The sequence below is a fragment of the Heptranchias perlo genome, unplaced genomic scaffold (assembly GCF_035084215.1).
Source record: "Heptranchias perlo isolate sHepPer1 unplaced genomic scaffold, sHepPer1.hap1 HAP1_SCAFFOLD_817, whole genome shotgun sequence".
Lineage (NCBI taxonomy): Eukaryota > Metazoa > Chordata > Chondrichthyes > Hexanchiformes > Hexanchidae > Heptranchias > Heptranchias perlo.
In genome coordinates this window covers 6,008-25,125 of record NW_027139852.1, presented here as the reverse complement: position 1 = coordinate 25,125, position 19,118 = coordinate 6,008, and positions in this window count along the sequence as shown.

Here is a 19,118-nt window from a genome sequence, read left to right as displayed (position 1 = left end):
AGTTTCGAAGGTTAAGGGGTGATCTGATCGAAGTTTATAAGATATTAAGGGGAACAGATAGGGTGGATAGAGAGAAACTATTTCCGCTGGTTGGGGATTCTAGGAGTAGGGGGCACAGTCTAAAAATTAGAGCCAGATCTTTCAGGAGCGAGATTAGAAAACATTTCTACACACAAAGGGTGGTAGAAGTTTGGAACTCTCTTCCGCAAACGGCAATTGATACTAGCTCAATTGCTAAATTTAAATGTGAGATAGATAGCTTTTTGGCAACCAAAGGTATTAAGGGATATGGGCCAAAGGCAGGTATATGGAGTTAGATCACAGATCAGCCATGATCTTATCAAATGGCGGAGCAGACACGAGGGGCTGAATGGCCTACTCCTGTTCCTATGAAACTGGGGTAACTTTTCCCTACAATTTTTTAATTTAAGCTTGGAGGATATTTTTGTGTGCTAACATGGTAAAACAATTAATATACATAACTTATTAACAAACTTTCAACTACAAATCTACTCACTATTACTTTGGTTGTGAATTGGGACTAGCTTAGTGGTATAAACTGGGCGACATGGACATGTTGGGCCGAACGGCCTGTTTCCATGTTGTAAGCTTCTATGATTCTATGAATCTTGAGTGTTGTTTTACACTAAAAATAAAAGTTGGGTAATTGGACTTTATTTAAAAAGGCAGAGTAAGATGATTACAGAACGCCCTGAGCTGAAGCCGCAGTAACGTCGAACCTGCTACACAGCAGGTTGTCACGGGGTCCTTGTTTACTGATTAAGACCTGGGGAAAACTCTTAAAATAACAGCGAGCAGACCTTTTGCCCTGAGTGAATATATTCCCTTATCCTTCATTTATAAAATTGCTGCTTACTAAAGTCTGTGAGGTTATAGAGAACCAGTACAGACAGAAAAAGGGAATTGCATTTATGTGGCACCTTATCGCCTCTCCCTGGACATTCCACGGTGCTTCATGTACCAGGAGTTACTGAGCTGCCGTTGTTCCGGAGTGAAATGCGCACAGCAAGATCCCACAAACAGCAAATTAGATAAAACATTCACCCTCAAATCACTTGTAATATTTATTATGCTTTTTTTTAAAAAAAAAGTAAACTACCTTATAACAGGACTGGTTAATGTAGAATCATAGAGTCTTACAGCACAGGAGGAGGCCGTTCGGCCCATCGTGCCTGTGCCGGCTCTTTGAAAGAGCTGTCCAATTAGTCCCACTCCCCCCCTGCTCTTTCCCCCAGAGCCCTGCAAATTTTTTCCCTTTTCAAGTATTTCTCCAATTCCCTTTTGAAAGTTATTATTATTGAATCTGCTTCCACCGCCCTTTCAGGCAGCGCGTTCCAGATCATCACAACTCGCTGCGTAAAAACAAATTCTCCCTCATCTCCCCCCTCTGGTTCTTTTGCCGATTATCTTAAACCTGTGTCCTCTGGTTACCGACCCTCCTGCCACTGGAAACACTTTCCCTCTATCTGCTCAATCAAAACCCTTCAGAATTTTGAACACCTCTATTAAATCTCCCCTTAACCTTCTCTGCTCTCAGGAGAACAATCCCAGCTTCTCCAGTCTCTCCTACATTACAACAGTGAATACACTTCGAAATTGGCTGTAATGGCCTTTGGGCAGTCCCGAGGTTGTGGAAGGCACTGTAGAAATTCGAGTCTTTGTTTCTCCATATAGCTGAAGGCTCGGATCACGGGTATCATTGTGGTAAATCTCCTTTGCACCCTCTCTAAATCCTCCACATCCCTCCTAATCCTCCCTAACAACTCTGAGCCGCACGTACATGACCGCAGACACAGACACAGGGTGTGTCTGACAGGGTGTTAATTCTCCTTTGCTTTTCCAAGTCATTTTTCACTCTGAACAGAGCGATTTGAAGAAAACCCTGTCTCATTTTCACATCGAGTTCCTCAGGAACCTTTCCCAAGGCAGATTTGTCTATGAAACATAAATGTGGTCACTTCACTCAACTCCCTTCAGCTCAGCTCTCAGTTACTCCGTCCCCCTCCCCGTCACTCCCCGTCACTCCCCGTCAGTCTCGTCACTCCCCGCCCCTTCCCCATCCCTCCCCGTCACTCCCCGTCAGTCTCGTCACTCCCCATCCCCTCCCCACCCCTACCATCACTCCCTGTCACTCCCCGTCCCTCCCCGTCAGTCTCGTCACTCCCCGCCCCTCCCCACACCCTACCATCACTCCCCATCCCTCCCCACCCCCTCCCCATCCCTTCCCCATGCCCTCCCCATCACTCCCCATCAGTCTCGTCACTCCCCATCCCCTTCCCATCCCTACCATCACTCCCCGTCCCTCACCGTCACTCCCCACCCCCTCCCCATCGCTCCCTGTTACTCCCCTTCACTCCCAATCATTCACCATCACTCACCAACCCCTCTCCCTTCCCTCCCCGTCCCCTCTCCATCCCCATCCCCGTCCCCTCCCTGTTCCCACTCCGTCACTCCCCATCCCCTCCCCATTCCCTCCCCATCACTATCCAGTGACCCCCTCACTCTCTGGTAACCCCACCCCCTCCTCATTCTCTGGTGACCTCTGCTCCCCTCACTGCACAGTGAGTCCCCCCTCATTCTCCAATGACCCCCCCATGCCCCAGCACTCTCCGGTGACCCCCATCTCACTCTCTGGTGACCCCTCCCCTTCCTCACTCTCTGGTGACCCCTCCCCCTCGCTCTCTGGTGCCCTCTCCCCCCATATGGCCTGGTGACACCCCCTCACTGCCTGGTGACACCCCTCACTGCCTGGTGCACCCCCTCACTCTCTGGTGACCCCCCCCACTCTCTGGTAACCCCCCCTCATTCTCCGGTGACCCCCCTCACTCTCCGGTGACCCCCCCCTCACTCTCCAGTGACCCCCTTCGTTCTCCGGTGACTCCCTTCACTCTCCAGTGACCCCCTCACTCTCCGGTGACCCCCCCCTCACTCTCCAGTGACCCCCTCACTCTCCGGTGACCCCCCCCTCACTCTCCGGTGACCCCCTCACTCTCCGGTGACCCCCCCCTCACTCTCCAGTGACCCCCTCACTCTCCGGTGACCCCCCCCTCACTCTCCGGTGACCCCCCCCCCCCACTCTCCGGTGACCCCTGCTGGAAAGTGTAGAATGTCTGTGAGGACAAGATTGGGCCCCACTGCGATGGCTTCTGCGACGGAATAGCCTCTGACTGCCTGGACTCGCTCGTGATTAACAGACACTCGCGGGGGGGGGTGGAGAGAGCGGAGCTGCTTCTGGTCAGAGGCTCGTTTCACACCTCTGCTGACTTCAACGGAGCGTAAAATCGAGTGGGTATAAACCAGGCGTTTAGACCCGAGCGTTGCCCCTTCCCACTGGGCGGGTTCTGTTAAAACGACCCCCTTCGATGAGCTATTTGAGGGCTGCCTTTAAACACAGCCGGTGCCCAGAGGAAAGGACCAGCGAACAAAGAAATGGTTTTGTGGGGAATCTTTCACCAGCTTTATCTGGAAGCAGTGAGTCTCTCGGTAAAGTCTGGTCCGGAGCTGGCCTCATACAGAAGGAAGGAATCTCGAATGAGGCGGGAACGAGTTTTTTTTTGATCTCTGCAAGAACGACAGCAGAGCGGGGAGGGAGGGTTCTGGTTAGTTGGGAGGGAGTGGGTCACAATTCATTCACTCCGATCTTACAATCTCTCCGATCAGCCTCTCTCGGAGGTGACACTGCGACGAGCTGAACACCTGCCGTTCTGGAGACCTTGAATGGACACGGGCGACCTGGAGTTGACACGCTACACGTCCAGGTGAGCAGGGACCTCTGCGCCTGTGAGCACGGACTCTGAGAATAGATTTTGCAACACTGCGGTTGTTGGTCTTTCGGCGTTCGATTGGCGTGCGAGGGAACTGGCTAATTGTGTGTTGTCACCTCACGGAGTCTGAGATTCAGTGTCCTGCGATCTCACAGCAGGTCCACTTTACGACAAGTGAGCGGGTTTCAGGCCGTGGGGTAATTTTAGATCCACGCAAGTTACAAAAGCTTTTAGGGTTAGACGGTAAACCCTGCCCAGGGGCACCCGCTCAGAGCCTGAGCGCGGCGCGGACCGGCTCGTACCCAGAGCGCAGCGCGGACCTGCTCGTAGCCGGAGCTCAGCACAGACTCTTGCTTTTGTTCACTGGTTATTCCCACTCAGAGTGCCATTGTTGTTTGATCATTCTCCCCGTCACTCATCCCCTGAAGGTTCGGACCTCCTGCTGACCAGTTACACAGGCACCAGTCGTCCCCGGGCTATTCTCGGGAAGATTAGAACAGGAGGAGGCCGTTCAGCCCTTCGAGCCTGTTCTGCCATTCAATAAGATCATGGCTGGTCTTTGTCCGTGAGTTAAAGAAAGAAATAACCTGCATTTATATAGCGCCTTTCACATCCTCAGGACATCCCAAAGTACTTTACAGCCAATGAAGTACTTTTTGAAGTGTAGTCACTGTTGTAATGTAGGAAACGCGGCAGCCAATTTGCGCACAGCAAGATCCCACAAACAGCAATGAGATAAATGCCCAGATCATCTGTTATTTAGTGACATTGGTTGAGGGATAAATATTGGCCAGGACACCGGGGAGAACTCCCATGCTCTTCGAATAGTGGCCACGGGATCGATTAAGTCCACCTGAGAGGGCAGACGGGGCCTCGGTTTAATGTCTCACCTGACAGACGGCACCTCCGACAGTGCAGCACTCCCTCGGTGCTGCACCGGGAGCGTCGGCCGGGATTTTGCGCTCAAGTCTCTGGAGTGGGGACTCGAGCCCACGACCTTCTGACTCGGAGGCGAGAGTGCCTCCCACTGAGTCATGGCTCAGAGGTTGAGTGTTCGCACGCTATTCGGCCATGGGAGGCATTACAATCCTGTCCTCACCTAGTGTCCGTACCCACGCTCTTCCAGAAGGGGAGGGGCAGTCGATGCGGGCTTCCCCCTCTGAGAGCCAGAGGACGGGAAGCCAGTCTCAGCTGGGGGAATCATAGAGTCATAGAGTCATAGAGTTATACAGCACGGATAGAGGCCCTTCGGCCCATCGTGTCCGCGCCGGCCATCAGCCCTGTCTATTCTAATCAGTGGGAATGTTGCATTTGTCCTCAGCTCGGGCCAGAGGAGACAAGAAAATAAGGGATTAATTTGTGTGTCCAGCGCTGTACAGGATTATGGGGAGAGAGTGGGGCAGTGGGATTAGTTTGGGATTGATACAGGGCTATGGGGAGAGAGCGGGGCAGTGGGATTAGTTTGGGATTGATACAGGACTATGGGGAGAGAGTGGGACAGTGGGATTAGTTTGGGTTTGATACAGGGCTATGGGGAGAGAGTGGAGCAGTGAGATTAGTTTGGGATTGATACAGGGCTATGGGGAAAGAGCAGGGCAGTGGGATTAGTTTCGGGATTGATACAGGGCTATGGGGAGAGAGCGGGGTAGTGGGATTAGTTTGGGATTGATACAGGGCTATGGGGAGAGAGTGAGGCAGTGGGATTAGTTTGGGGATTGATACAGGGCTATGGGGAGAGAGTGGGGCAGTGGGATTAGTTTGGGGATTGATACAGGGCTATGGGGAGAGAGCGGGGCAGTGGGATTAGTTTGGGGATTGATACAGGGCTATGGGGAGAGAGTGGGGCAGTGGGATTAGTTTGGGATTGATAGAGGGCTATGGGGAGAGAGCGGGGCAGTGGGATTAGTTTGGGATTGATACAGGGCTATGGGGAGAGAGTGGGGCAGTGGGATTAGTTTGGGATTGATACAGGGCTATGGGGGAGAGCGGGGCAGTGGGATTAGTTTGGGATTGATACAGGGCTATGGGGAGAGAGCGAGGCAGTGGGATTAGTTTGGGATTGATACAGGGCTATGCAGAGAGAGTGGGGCAGTGGGATTAGTTTGGGATTGATACAGGGCTATGCAGAGAGAGTGGGGCAGTGGGATTAGTTTGGGATTGATACAGGGCTATGGGGAGAGAGTGGGGCAGTGGGATTAGTTTGGGGATTGATACAGGGCTATGGGGAGAGAGTGGGGCAGTGGGATTAGTTTGGGATTGATACAGGGCTATGGGGAGAGAGCGAGGCAGTGGGATTAGTTTAGGATTGATACAGGGCTATGGGGAGAGAGTGGGGCAGTGGGATTAGTTTGGGATTGATACAGGGCTATGGGGAGAGAGAGTGGGGCAGTGGGATTAGTTTGGGATTGATACAGGGCTATGGGGAGAGAGTGGGACAGTGGGATTTGTTTGGGGATTGATACAGGGCTATGGGGAGAGAGTGGGACAGTGGGATTTGTTTGGGGATTGATACAGGGCTATGGGGAGAGAGAGTGGGGCAGTGGGATTAGTTTGGGATTGATACAGGGCTATGGGGAGAGAGTGGGACAGTGGGATTTGTTTGGGGATTGATACAGGGCGATGGGGAGAAAGCGGGGCAGTGGGATTAGTTTGGGATTGATACAGGGCGATGGGGAGAGAGCGGGGCAGTGGGATTAGTTTGGGATTGATACAGGGCTATGGGGAGAGAGTGGAGCAGTGGGATTAGTTTGGGATTGATACAGGGCTATGGGGAGAGAGCGGGGCAGTGGGATTAGTTTGGGGATTGATACAGGGCTATGGGGAGAGAGTGGGGCAGTGGGATTAGTTTGGGATTGATACAGGGCTATGGGGAGAGAGTGAGGCAGTGGGATTAGTTTGGGGATTGATACAGGGCTATGGGGAGAGAGTGGGGCAGTGGGATTAGTTTGGGATTGATACAGGGCTATGGGGAGAGAGTGGGGCAGTGGGATTAGTTTGGGATTGATACAGGGCTATGGGGAGAGAGTGGGACAGTGGGATTAGTTTGGGATTGATACAGGGCTATGTGGAGAGAGCGGGGCAGTGGGATTAGTTTGGGATTGATACAGGGCTATGGGGAGAGAGCGGGGCAGTGGGATTAGTTTGGGATTGATACAGGGCTATGGGGAGCGAGCGAGGCAGTGGGATTAGTTTGGGATTGATACAGGGCTATGGGGAGAGAGTGTGACAGTGGGATTAGCTTGGGATTGATACAGGGCTATGGGGAGAGAGCGGGGCAGTGGGATTAGTTTGGGATTGATACAGGGCTATGGGGAGAGAGCGGGGCAGTGGGATTAGTTTGGGATTGATACAGGGCTATGGGGAGAGAGTGGAGCAGTGGGATTAGTTTGGGATTGATACAGGGCTATGGGGAGAGAACGGGGCAGTGGGATTAGTTTGGGGATTGATACAGGGCTATGGGGAGAGAGTGGGGCAGTGGGATTAGTTTGGGATTGATACAGGGCTATGGGGAGAGAGTGAGGCAGTGGGATTAGTTTGGGGATTGATACAGGGCTATGGGGAGAGAGTGGGACAGTGGGATTAGTTTGGGATTGATACAGGGCTATGGGGGAGAGCGGGGCAGTGGGATTAGTTTGGGATTGATACAGGGCTATGGGGAGAGAGCGAGGCAGTGGGATTAGTTTGGGATTGATACAGGGCTATGCAGAGAGAGTGGGGCAGTGGGATTAGTTTGGGATTGATACAGGGCTATGCAGAGAGAGTGGGGCAGTGGGATTAGTTTGGGATTGATACAGGGCTATGGGGAGAGAGTGGGGCAGTGGGATTAGTTTGGGGATTGATACAGGGCTATGGGGAGAGAGTGGGGCAGTGGGATTAGTTTGGGATTGATACAGGGCTATGGGGAGAGAGCGAGGCAGTGGGATTAGTTTAGGATTGATACAGGGCTATGGGGAGAGAGTGGGGCAGTGGGATTAGTTTGGGATTGATACAGGGCTATGGGGAGAGAGAGTGGGGCAGTGGGATTAGTTTGGGATTGATACAGGGCTATGGGGAGAGAGTGGGACAGTGGGATTTGTTTGGGGATTGATACAGGGCTATGGGGAGAGAGTGGGACAGTGGGATTTGTTTGGGGATTGATACAGGGCTATGGGGAGAGAGAGTGGGGCAGTGGGATTAGTTTGGGATTGATACAGGGCTATGGGGAGAGAGTGGGACAGTGGGATTTGTTTGGGGATTGATACAGGGCGATGGGGAGAAAGCGGGGCAGTGGGATTAGTTTGGGATTGATACAGGGCGATGGGGAGAGAGCGGGGCAGTGGGATTAGTTTGGGATTGATACAGGGCTATGGGGAGAGAGTGGAGCAGTGGGATTAGTTTGGGATTGATACAGGGCTATGGGGAGAGAGCGGGGCAGTGGGATTAGTTTGGGGATTGATACAGGGCTATGGGGAGAGAGTGGGGCAGTGGGATTAGTTTGGGATTGATACAGGGCTATGGGGAGAGAGTGAGGCAGTGGGATTAGTTTGGGGATTGACACAGGGCTATGGGGAGAGAGTGGGGCAGTGGGATTAGTTTGGGATTGATACAGGGCTATGGGGAGAGAGTGGGGCAGTGGGATTAGTTTGGGATTGATACAGGGCTATGGGGAGAGAGTGGGACAGTGGGATTAGTTTGGGATTGATACAGGGCTATGTGGAGAGAGCGGGGCAGTGGGATTAGTTTGGGATTGATACAGGGCTATGGGGAGAGAGTGGGGCAGTGGGATTAGTTTGGGATTGATACAGGGCGATGGGGAGAGAGCGAGGCAGTGGGATTAGTTTGGGATTGATACGGGGCTATGGGGAGAGAGCAGGGCAGTGGGATTAGTTTGGGGATTGATACAGGGCTATGGGGAGAGAGTGGGGCAGTGGGATTTGTTTGGGATTGATACAGGGCTATGGGGAGAGAGTGGGGCAGTGGGATTTGTTTGGGATTGATACAGGGCTATGGGGAGAGAGTGGGGCAGTGGGATTAGTTTGGGATTGATACAGGGCTATGGGGAGAGAGTGGGACAGTGGGATTTGTTTGGGGATTGATACAGGGCTCTGCAGAGAGAGTGGGGCAGTGGGATTAGTTTGGGGATTGATACAGGGCTATGGGGGAGAGCGGGGCAGTGGGATTAGTTTGGGGATTGATACAGGGCTATGGGGAGAGAGTGGGGCAGTGGGATTAGTTTGGGATTGATACAGGGCTATGGGGAGAGAGTGGGACAGTGGGATTAGTTTGGGATTGATACAGGGCTATGGGGAGAGAGTGGGGCAGTGGGATTTGTTTGGGGATTGATACAGGGCTATGGGGGAGAGCGGGGCAGTGGGATTAGTTTGGGATTGATACAGGGCTATGGGGAGAGAGTGGGGCAGTGGGATTAGTTTGGGATTGATACAGGGCTATGGGGAGAGAGTGGGGCAGTGGGATTAGTTTGGGATTGATACAGGGCTATGGGGAGAGAGTGGGGCAGTGGGATTAGTTTGGGATTGATACAGGGCTATGGGGAGTGAGCGGGGCAGTGGGATTAGTTTGGGATTGATACAGGGCTATGGGGAGAGAGTGGGGCAGTGGGATTAGTTTAGGATCGATACAGGGCTATGGGGAGAGAGCGGGGCAGTGGGATTAGTTTGGGATTGATACAGGGCTATGGGGAGAGAGTGGAGCAGTGGGATTAGTTTGGGATTGATACAGGGCTGTGGGGAGAGAGCGGGGCAGTGGGATTAGTTTGGGATTGATACAGGACTATGGGGAGAGAACGGGGCAGTGGGATTAGTTTGGGGATTGATGCAGGGCTATGGGGAGAAAGTGGGGCAGTGGGATTAGTTTGGGATTGATACAGGGCTATGGGGAGAGAGTGGGGCAGTGGGATTAGTTTGGGATTGATACAGGGCTATGGGAAGAGAGTGGAGTAGTGGGATTAGTTTGGGATTGATACAGGGCTATGGGGAGAGAGCGGGGCAGTGGGATTAGTTTGGGATTGATACAGGGCGATGGGGAGAGAGTGGAGCAGTGGGATTAGTTTGGGATTGATACAGGGCTATGGGGAGAGAGCGGGGCAGTGGGATTAGTTTGGGGATTGATACAGGGCTATGGGGAGAGAGTGGGGCAGTGGGATTAGTTTGGGGATTGATACAGGGCTATGGGGAGAGAGCGGGGCAGTGGGATTAGTTTGGGATTGATACAGGGCTATGGGGAGAGAGCGGGGCAGTGGGATTAGTTTAGGATTGATACAGGGCTATGGGGAGAGAGTGGGGCAGTGGGATTAGTTTGGGATTGATACAGGGCTATGGGGAGAGAGTGGGACAGTGGGATTTGTTTGGGGATTGATACAGGGCTCTGCAGAGAGAGTGGGGCAGTGGGATTAGTTTGGGATTGATACAGGGCTATGGGGAGAGAGTGGGACAGTGGGATTTGTTTGGGGATTGATAGAGGGCTATGGGGGAGAGCGGGGCAGTGGGATTAGTTTGGGGATTGATACAGGGCTATGGGGAGAGAGTGGGGCAGTGGGATTAGTTTGGGATTGATACAGGGCTATGGGGAGAGAGTGGGACAGTGGGATTAGTTTGGGATTGATACAGGGCTATGGGGAGAGAGTGGGGCAGTGGGATTTGTTTGGGGATTGATACAGGGCTATGGGGGAGAGCGGGGCAGTGGGATTAGTTTGGGATTGATACAGGGCTATGGGGAGAGAGTGGGGCAGTGGGATTAGTTTGGGATTGATACAGGGCTATGGGGAGAGAGCGAGGCAGTGGGATTAGTTTGGGATTGATACAGGGCTATGGGGAGAGAGTGGGGCAGTGGGATTAGTTTGGGATTGATACAGGGCTATGGGGAGAGAGTGGGGCAGTGGGATTAGTTTGGGGATTGATAAAGGGCTATGGGGAGTGAGCGGGGCAGTGGGATTAGTTTGGGATTGATACAGGGCTATGGGGAGAGAGTGGGGCAGTGGGATTAGTTTAGGATCGATACAGGGCTATGGGGAGAGAGCGGGGCAGTGGGATTAGTTTGGGATTGATACAGGGCTATGGGGAGAGAGTGGAGCAGTGGGATTAGTTTGGGATTGATACAGGGCTGTGGGGAGAGAGCGGGGCAGTGGGATTAGTTTGGGATTGATACAGGACTATGGGGAGAGAACGGGGCAGTGGGATTAGTTTGGGGATTGATGCAGGGCTATGGGGAGAAAGTGGGGCAGTGGGATTAGTTTGGGATTGATACAGGGCTATGGGGAGAGAGTGGGGCAGTGGGATTAGTTTGGGATTGATACAGGGCTGTGGGGAGAGAGTGGAGTCGTGGGATTAGTTTGGGATTGATACAGGGCTATGGGGAGAGAGCGGGGCAGTGGGATTAGTTTGGGATTGATACAGGGCGTTGGGGAGAGAGTGGAGCAGTGGGATTAGTTTGGGATTGATACAGGGCTATGGGGAGAGAGCGGGGCAGTGGGATTAGTTTGGGGATTGATACAGGGCTATGGGGAGAGAGTGGGGCAGTGGGATTAGTTTGGGGATTGATACAGGGCTATGGGGAGAGAGCGGGGCAGTGGGATTAGTTTGGGATTGATACAGGGCTATGGGGAGAGAGCGGGGCAGTGGGATTAGTTTAGGATTGATACAGGGCTATGGGGAGAGAGTGGGGCAGTAGGATTAGTTTAGGATTGATACAGGGCTATGGGGAGAGAGTGGGGCAATGGGATTAGTTTGGGATTGATACAGGGCTATGGGGAGGGAACGGGGCAGTGGGATTAGTTTGGGATTGATACAGGGCTATGGGGAGAGAGTGGGGCAGTGGGATTAGTTTGGGGATTGATACAGAGCTATGGGGAGAGAGTGGGGCAGTGGGATTAGTTTGGGGATTGATACAGGGCTATGGGGAGAGAGCGGGGCAGTGGGATTAGTTTGGGGATTGATACAGGGCTATGGGGAGAGAGTGGGGCAGCGGGATTAGTTTGGGGATTGATACAGGGCTATGGGGAGAGAGTGGGGCAGTGGGATTAGTTTGGGATTGATACAGGGCTATGGGGAGAGAGTGGGACAGTGGGATTAGTTTGGGATTGATACAGGGCTATGGGGAGAGAGCGGGGCAAATGTTTAGTTTGGGGATTGATACAGGGCTATGGGGAGAGAGTGGGGCAGTGGGATTAGTTTGGGGATTGATACAGGACTATGGGGAGAGAGCGGGGCAGTGGGATTAGTTTGGGGATTGATACAGGGCTATGGGGAGAGAGCGGGGCAGTGGGATTAGTTTGGGATTGATACAGGACTATGGGGAGAGAGTGGGGCAGTGGGATTAGTTTGGGGATTGATACAGGACTATGGGGAGAGAGCGGGGCAGTGGGATTAGTTTGGGGATTGATACAGGGCTATGGGGAGAGAGTGGGACAGTGGGATTAGTTTGGGATTGATACAGGGCTATGGGGAGAGAGCGGGGCAGTGGGATTAGTTTGGGGATTGATACAGGGCTCTGGGGAGAGAGCGGGGCAGTGGGATTCGTTTGGGATTGTGTGGGTTAAAGTCAGAACGAAAACTGCAATTCAGACCATCTGCTAAATTTGCTAATTGAAATCTGACAAACGATGTAATTATGAGTTGGAATTTTGTACAAAAACTTCTCTTCAGGTGACTGCTCTTGGATTCGAGAGTTGGCCACAGTTCACAGAAAGTGTGGGAGTGAATGGTGACAGACTGAACACTGAGTTACTCGAGCAGAATAATCGTTTTAATGATGAGATATATTTATCCTGTTTGGGCATCAGCTGGCTTTTATTCCCAGTGAATCGGGGGTTTCACGTGTGACTGAGCTGTGCTGTACCCGGGGTCTGCCTGACCCACAGGATCAGTGTGGGAGGGGGTGGGCCGAGGGGGAGGTGGGGGTCTCACCTTCTATTGCACACAACGCCCGGACCACCCCTCGCACGAGAGCCACTCTCTGCCCGCCCGACACCAAACGGGCTCATGATCTGAATGCTCGATTGGTCGCCCCGAGCAGAGGCCGGAGATTCACCAGGCATCGAGACTCATTCCAATTAAACTGGCAAACTGCGGGTAAAAGTCGGGCATCACACTGGTCCCGGGCATTGGAGGGGGGGAGAGGTGGAGGGGGCCGAGCCCAGAATACCAGGAGAAGGAAACCTTCCCCTCGTCCCTCACTCCCCCAAACACCTTCCCCTCGTCCCTCACTCCCTCAAACACCTTCCCCTCACTCCCTCACTCCCCCCAAACACCTTCCCCTCACTCCCTCACTCCCACAAACACCTTCCCCTCACTCCCTCACTCCCTGCCCTCCTCCAACACCTGCCCCTCACTCCCTCACTCCCTGCCCTCCTCCAACACCTTCCCCTCATCCCTCACTCCCACAAACACCTTCCCCTCATCCCTCACTCCCTCCTCTAGCACCTTCCCCTCATCCCTCACTCCCCCCCAAACACCTTCCCCTCATCCCTCACTCCCCCCAAACACCTTCCCCTCATCCCTCACTCCCCCCAAACACCTTCCCCTCACTCCCTCACTCCCCCCCAAACACTTCCCCTCACTCCCTCCAAACACCTTCCCCTCGTCCCTCACTCCCCCAAACAACTTCCCCTCGTCCCTCACTCCCCCAAACACCTTCCCCTCACTCCCTCACTCCCTGCCCTCCTCGAACACCTTCCCCTCATCCCTCACTCCCACAAACACCTTCCCCTCACTCCCTCACTCCCCCAAACACCTTCCCCTCGTCCCTCACTCCCCCAAACACCTTCCCCTCATCCCTCACTCCCTCCAAACACCTTCCCCTCATCCCTCACTCCCACAAACACCTTCCCCTCATCCCTCACTCCCTCCTCTAGCACCTTCCCCTCATCCCTCACTCCCCCCACAAACACCTTCCCCTCATCCCTCACTCCCCCCAAACACCTTCCCCTCATCCCTCACTCCCCCCCAAACACCTTCCCCTCACTCCCTCACTCCCCCCCAAACACCTTCCCCTCATCCCTCACTCCGTCCAAACACCTTCCCCTCATCCCTCACTCCCCCCAAATACTTTCCCCTCATCCCTTACTCCCTCCAAACACCTTCCCCTCATCCCTCACTCCCTCCAAACACCTTCCCCTCACTCCCTCACTCCCCCCAAACACCTTCCCCTCATCCCTCACTCCCCCCAAACACCTTCCCCTCATCCCTCACTCCCTCCAAACACCTTCTCCCCATCCCTCACTCCCCCCAAACACCTTCCCCTCATCCCTCACTCCCTCCAAACACCTTCCCCCCATCCCTCACTCCCCCCAAACACCTTCCCCTCATCCCTTACTCCCTCCAAACACCTTCCCCTCATCCCTTACTCCCTCCAAACACCTTCCCCCCATCCCTCACTCCCCCCAAACACCTTCCCCTCATCCCTCACTCCCCCCAAACACCTTCCCCTCACTCCCTCCCCTCCTCCAACACCCTCCCCTCACTCCCTCCCCTCCTCCAACACCTTCCCCTCACTCCCTCCCCTCCTCCAACACCTTCCCCTCACTCCCTCCCCTCCTCCAACACCCTCCCTCACTCCCTCCCCTCCCTCCAACACCTTCCCCTCACTCCCTCCCCTCCTCTAACACCTTCCCCTCACTCACTCCCCTCCTCCGACACCTTCCCCTCACTCCCTCCCCTCCTCCAACACCTTCCCCCTCACTCCCTCCCCTCCTCTGACACCTTCCCCCTCATTCCCTCCCCTCCTCCAACACCTTCCCCTCACTCCCTCCCCTCCTCCGACACCTTCCCTCATTCCCTCCCTCCTCCGACACCTTCCCCTCACTCCCTCCCCTCCTCCAACACCTTCCCCTCACTCCCTCCCCTCCTCCAACACCTTCCCCTCACTCCCTCCCCTCCTCCAACACATTCCCCTCACTCCCTCCCCCTCCTCCAACCCACACCTTCCCCTCATTCCCTCCCCACCTCCAACACCTTCCCCTCACTCCCTCCCCCTCCTCCAACACCTTCCCCTCACTCCCTCCCCTCCTCCAACACCTTCCCCTCATTCCCTCCCCTCCTCTGACACCTTCCCCTCACTCCCTCCCCTCCTCCAACACCTTCCCCTCACTCCCTCCCCTCCTCCAACACCTTCCCCTCAATCCCTCCCCCTCCTCCAACACCTTCCCCTCACTCCCTCCCCTCCTCTAACACCTTCCCCTCACTCCCTCCCCTCCTCTGACACCTTCCCCTCATTCCCTCCCCTCCTCTGACACCTTCCCCTCACTCCCTCCCCTCCTCCGACACCTTCCCCTCACTCCCTCCCTCCTCCAACACCCTCCCCTCACTCCCTCCCCTCCTCTGACACCTTCCCCTCACTCCCTCCCCTCCTCCAACACCTTCCCCTCACTCCCTCCCCTCCTCTGACACCTTCCCCTCATTCCCTCCACTCTCCTGACACCTTCCCCTCACTCCCTCCCCTCCTCCAACACCTTCCCCTCACTCCCTCCCCCTCCTCCAACACCTTCCCCTCACTCCCTCCCCTCCTCCGACACCTTCCCCTCATTCCCTCCCCTCCTCCAACACCCTCCCCTCACTCCCTCCCCCTCCTCCAACACCTTCCCTCACTCCCTCACCCTCTTCCAACACCTTCCCCTCACTCCCCATCCTCCTCTAACACCTTCCCCTCACTCCCTCCCCTCCTCAAAACACCCTCCCTCTCACTCACCTCCCCTCCTCCAACACCTTCCCCTCACTCCCTCCCCTCCTCCATAACCTTCCCCTCACTCCCTCCCTCTCCTCCAACACCCTGTCCTCACTCCCTCCCCTCCTCTGACACCTTCCCCTCACTCCCTCCCCTCATCTGACACCTTTCCCTCACTCCCTCCCCTCCTCTGACACCTTCCCCTCAATCCCTCCCCTCCTCTGACACCTTCCCCTCATTCCCTCCCCTCCTCTGACACCTTCCCCTCACTCCCTCCCCTCCTCTGATACCTTTCCCTCATTCCCTCCCTCCTCTGACACCTTCCCCTCACTCCCTCCCCTCCTCTGACACCTTCCCCTCACTCCCTCCCCTCCTCCAACACCTTCCCCTCACTCCCTCCCCTCCTCTGACACCTTCCCCTCAGTCCCTCCCCTCCTCTGACACCTTCCCCTCAATCCCTCCCCTCCTCTGATACCTTTCCCTCATTCCCTCCCCTCCTCTGACACCTTCCCCTCACTCCCTCCCCTCCTCTGACACCCTTCCCCTCACTCCCCTCCCCTCCTCCAACACCTTCCCCTCATTCCCTCCCCTCCTCCAACACCTTCCCCTCACTCCCTCCCCTCCTCCAACACCTTCCCCCTCACTCCCTCCCCTCCTCCAACACCTTCCCCTCATTCCCCTCCCCTCCTCCAACACCTTCCCCTCACTCCCTCCCCTCCTCCAACACCTTCCCTCACTCCCTCCCCTCCTCCAACACCTTACCCTCATTCCCTCCCCTCCTCTGACACCTTCCCCTCACTCCCTCCCCCTCCTCCAACACCTTCCCTCACTCCATCCCCTCCTCCAACACCTTCCCCTCAATCCCTCCCCTCCTCCAACACCTTCCCCTCACTCCCTCCCTCCTCTCGAACACCTTCCCCTCACTCCCTCCCCTCCTCTGACACCTTCCCCTCATTCCCTCCCCTCCTCTGACAACTTCCCCTCACTCCCTCCCCTCCTCCGACACCTTCCCCTCACTCCCTCCCCTCCTCCAACACCCTCCCCTCATTCCCTCCCCTCCTCTGACACCTTCCCCTCACTCCCTCCCATCCTCCAACACCTTCCCCTCACTCCCTCCCCTACTCTGACACTTCCCCTCATTCCCTCCCCTCCTCCGACACCTTCCCCTCACTCCCTCCCCTCCTCCAACACCTTCCCCTCACATCCCTCCCCTCCTCCAACACCTTCCCCTCACTCCCTCCCCTCCTCCGACACCTTCCCCTCATTCCCTCCCCTCCTCCAACACCCTCCCCTCACTCCCTCCCCTCCTCCAACACCTTCCCCTCACTCCCTCCCCTCCTCCAACACCTTCCCCTCACTCCCTCCCCTCCTCAACACCTTCCCCTCAATCCCTCCCCTCCTCCAACACCTTCCCCTCACTCCCTCCCCTCCTCTGACACGTTCCCCTCACTCCCTCCCCTCCTCCAACACCTTCCCCTCACTCCCTCCCCTCCTCTGACACCTTCCCCTCATTCCCTCCACTCCTCTGACACCTTCCCCTCACTCCTCCCCTCCTCCAACACCCTCCCCTCACTCCCCTCCCCTCCTCCAACACCTTCCCCTCACTCCCTCCCCTCCTCCGACACCTTCCCCTCATTCCCTCCCCTCCTCCAACACCCTCCCCTCACTCCCTCCCTCCTCCAACACCTTCCCCTCACTCCCTCCCCTCTTCCAACACCTTCCCCTCACTCCCCCTCCTCCTCTAACACCTTCCCTCACTCCCTCCCCTCCTCAAACACCCTCCCCTCACTCCTCCCCCTCCTCCAACACCTTCCCCTCACTCCCTCCCCTCCTCCATAACCTTCCCCTCACTCCCTCCCCTCCTCCAACACCCCTGTCCTCACTCCCTCCCCTCCTCTGACACCTTCCCCTCACTCCTCCCCTCATCTGACACCTTTCCCTCACTCCCTCCCCTCCTCTGACACCTTCCCCTCACTCCCTCCCCTCCTCTGACACCGTCCCCTCATTCCCTCCCCTCCTCTGACACCTTCCCCTCACTCCCTCCCCTCCTCTGATACCTTTCCCTCATTCCCTCCCCTCCTCTGACACCTTCCCCTCACTCCCTCCCCTCCTCTGACACCTTCCCCTCACTCCCTCCCCTCCTCCAACACCTTCCCCTCACTCCCTCCCCTCCTCTGACACCTTCCCCTCAGTCCCCTCCCCTCCTCTGACACCTTCCCTCAATCCCTCCCCTCCTCTGATACCTTTCCCTCATTCCCTCCCCTCCTCTGACACCTTCCCCTCACTCCCTCCCCTCCTCTGACACCTTCCCCTCACTCCCTCCCCTCCTCCGACACCTTCCCCTCATTCCCTCCCCTCCTCCAACATCTTCCCCTCACTCCCTCCCCTCCTCCAACACCTTCCCCTCACTCCCTCCCCCTCCTCCAACACCTTCCCCTCATTCCCTCCCCTCCTCCAACACCTTCCCCTCACTCTCCCTCCCCTCCTCCAACACCTTCCCCTCACTCCCTCCCCTCCTCCAACACCTTCCCCTCAATCCCTCCCTCCTCCAACACCTTCCCCTCACTCCCTCCCCTCCTCGAACACCTTCCCCTCACTCCCTCCCCTCCTCTGACACCTTCCCCTCATTCCCTCCCCTCCTCTGACACCTTCCCCTCACTCCCTCCCCTCCTCCGACACCTTCCCCTCACTCCCTCCCCTCCTCCAACACCCTCCCCTCATTCCCTCCCCTCCTCTGACACCTTCCCCTCACTCCCTCCCATCCTCCAACACCTTCCCCTCACTCCCTCCCCACCTCTGACACCTTCCCTCATTCCCTCCCCTCCTCCGACACCTTCCCCTCACTCCCTCCCCTCCTCCAACACCTTCCCCTCACTCCCTCCCCTCCTCCAACACCTTCCCCTCACTCCCTCCCCTCCTCCGACACCTTCCCCTCATTCCCTCCCCTCCTCCAACACCCTCCCCTCACTCCCTCCCCTCCTCCAACACCTTCCCCTCACTCCCTCCCCTCCTCCAACACCATCCCCTCACTCCCTCCCCTCCTCCAACACCTTCCCCTCAATCCCTCCCCTCCTCCAACACCTTCCCCTCACTCCCTCCCCTCCTCGAACACCTTCCCCTCACTCCCTCCCCTCCTCTGACACCTTCCCCTCATTCCCTCCCCTCCTCTGACACCTTCCCCTCACTCCCTCCCCTCCTCCGACACCTTCCCCTCACTCCCTCCCCTCCTCCAACACCCTCCCCTCACTCCCTCCCCTCCTCTGACACCTTCCCCTCACTCCCTCCCATCCTCCAACACCTTCCCCTCACTCCCTCCCTCCTCTGACACCTTCCCTCATTCCCTCCCTCCTCCGACACCTTCCCCTCACTCCCTCCCCTCCTCCAACACCTTCCCCTCACTCCCTCCCCCTCCTCCAACACCTTCCCCTCACTCCCTCCCCTCCTCCGACACCTTCCCCTCATTCCCTCCCCTCCTCCAACACCCTCCCCTCACTCCCTCCCCTCCTCCAACACCTTCCCCTCACTCCCTCCCCTCCTCCGACACCTTCCCCTCATTCCCTCCCCTCCTCCGACACCTTCCCCTCATTCCCTCCCCTCCTCCAACACCTTCCCCCTCACATCCCTCCCCCTCCTCCAACACCTTCCCCTCATTCCCTCCCCTCCTCCAACACCTTCCCC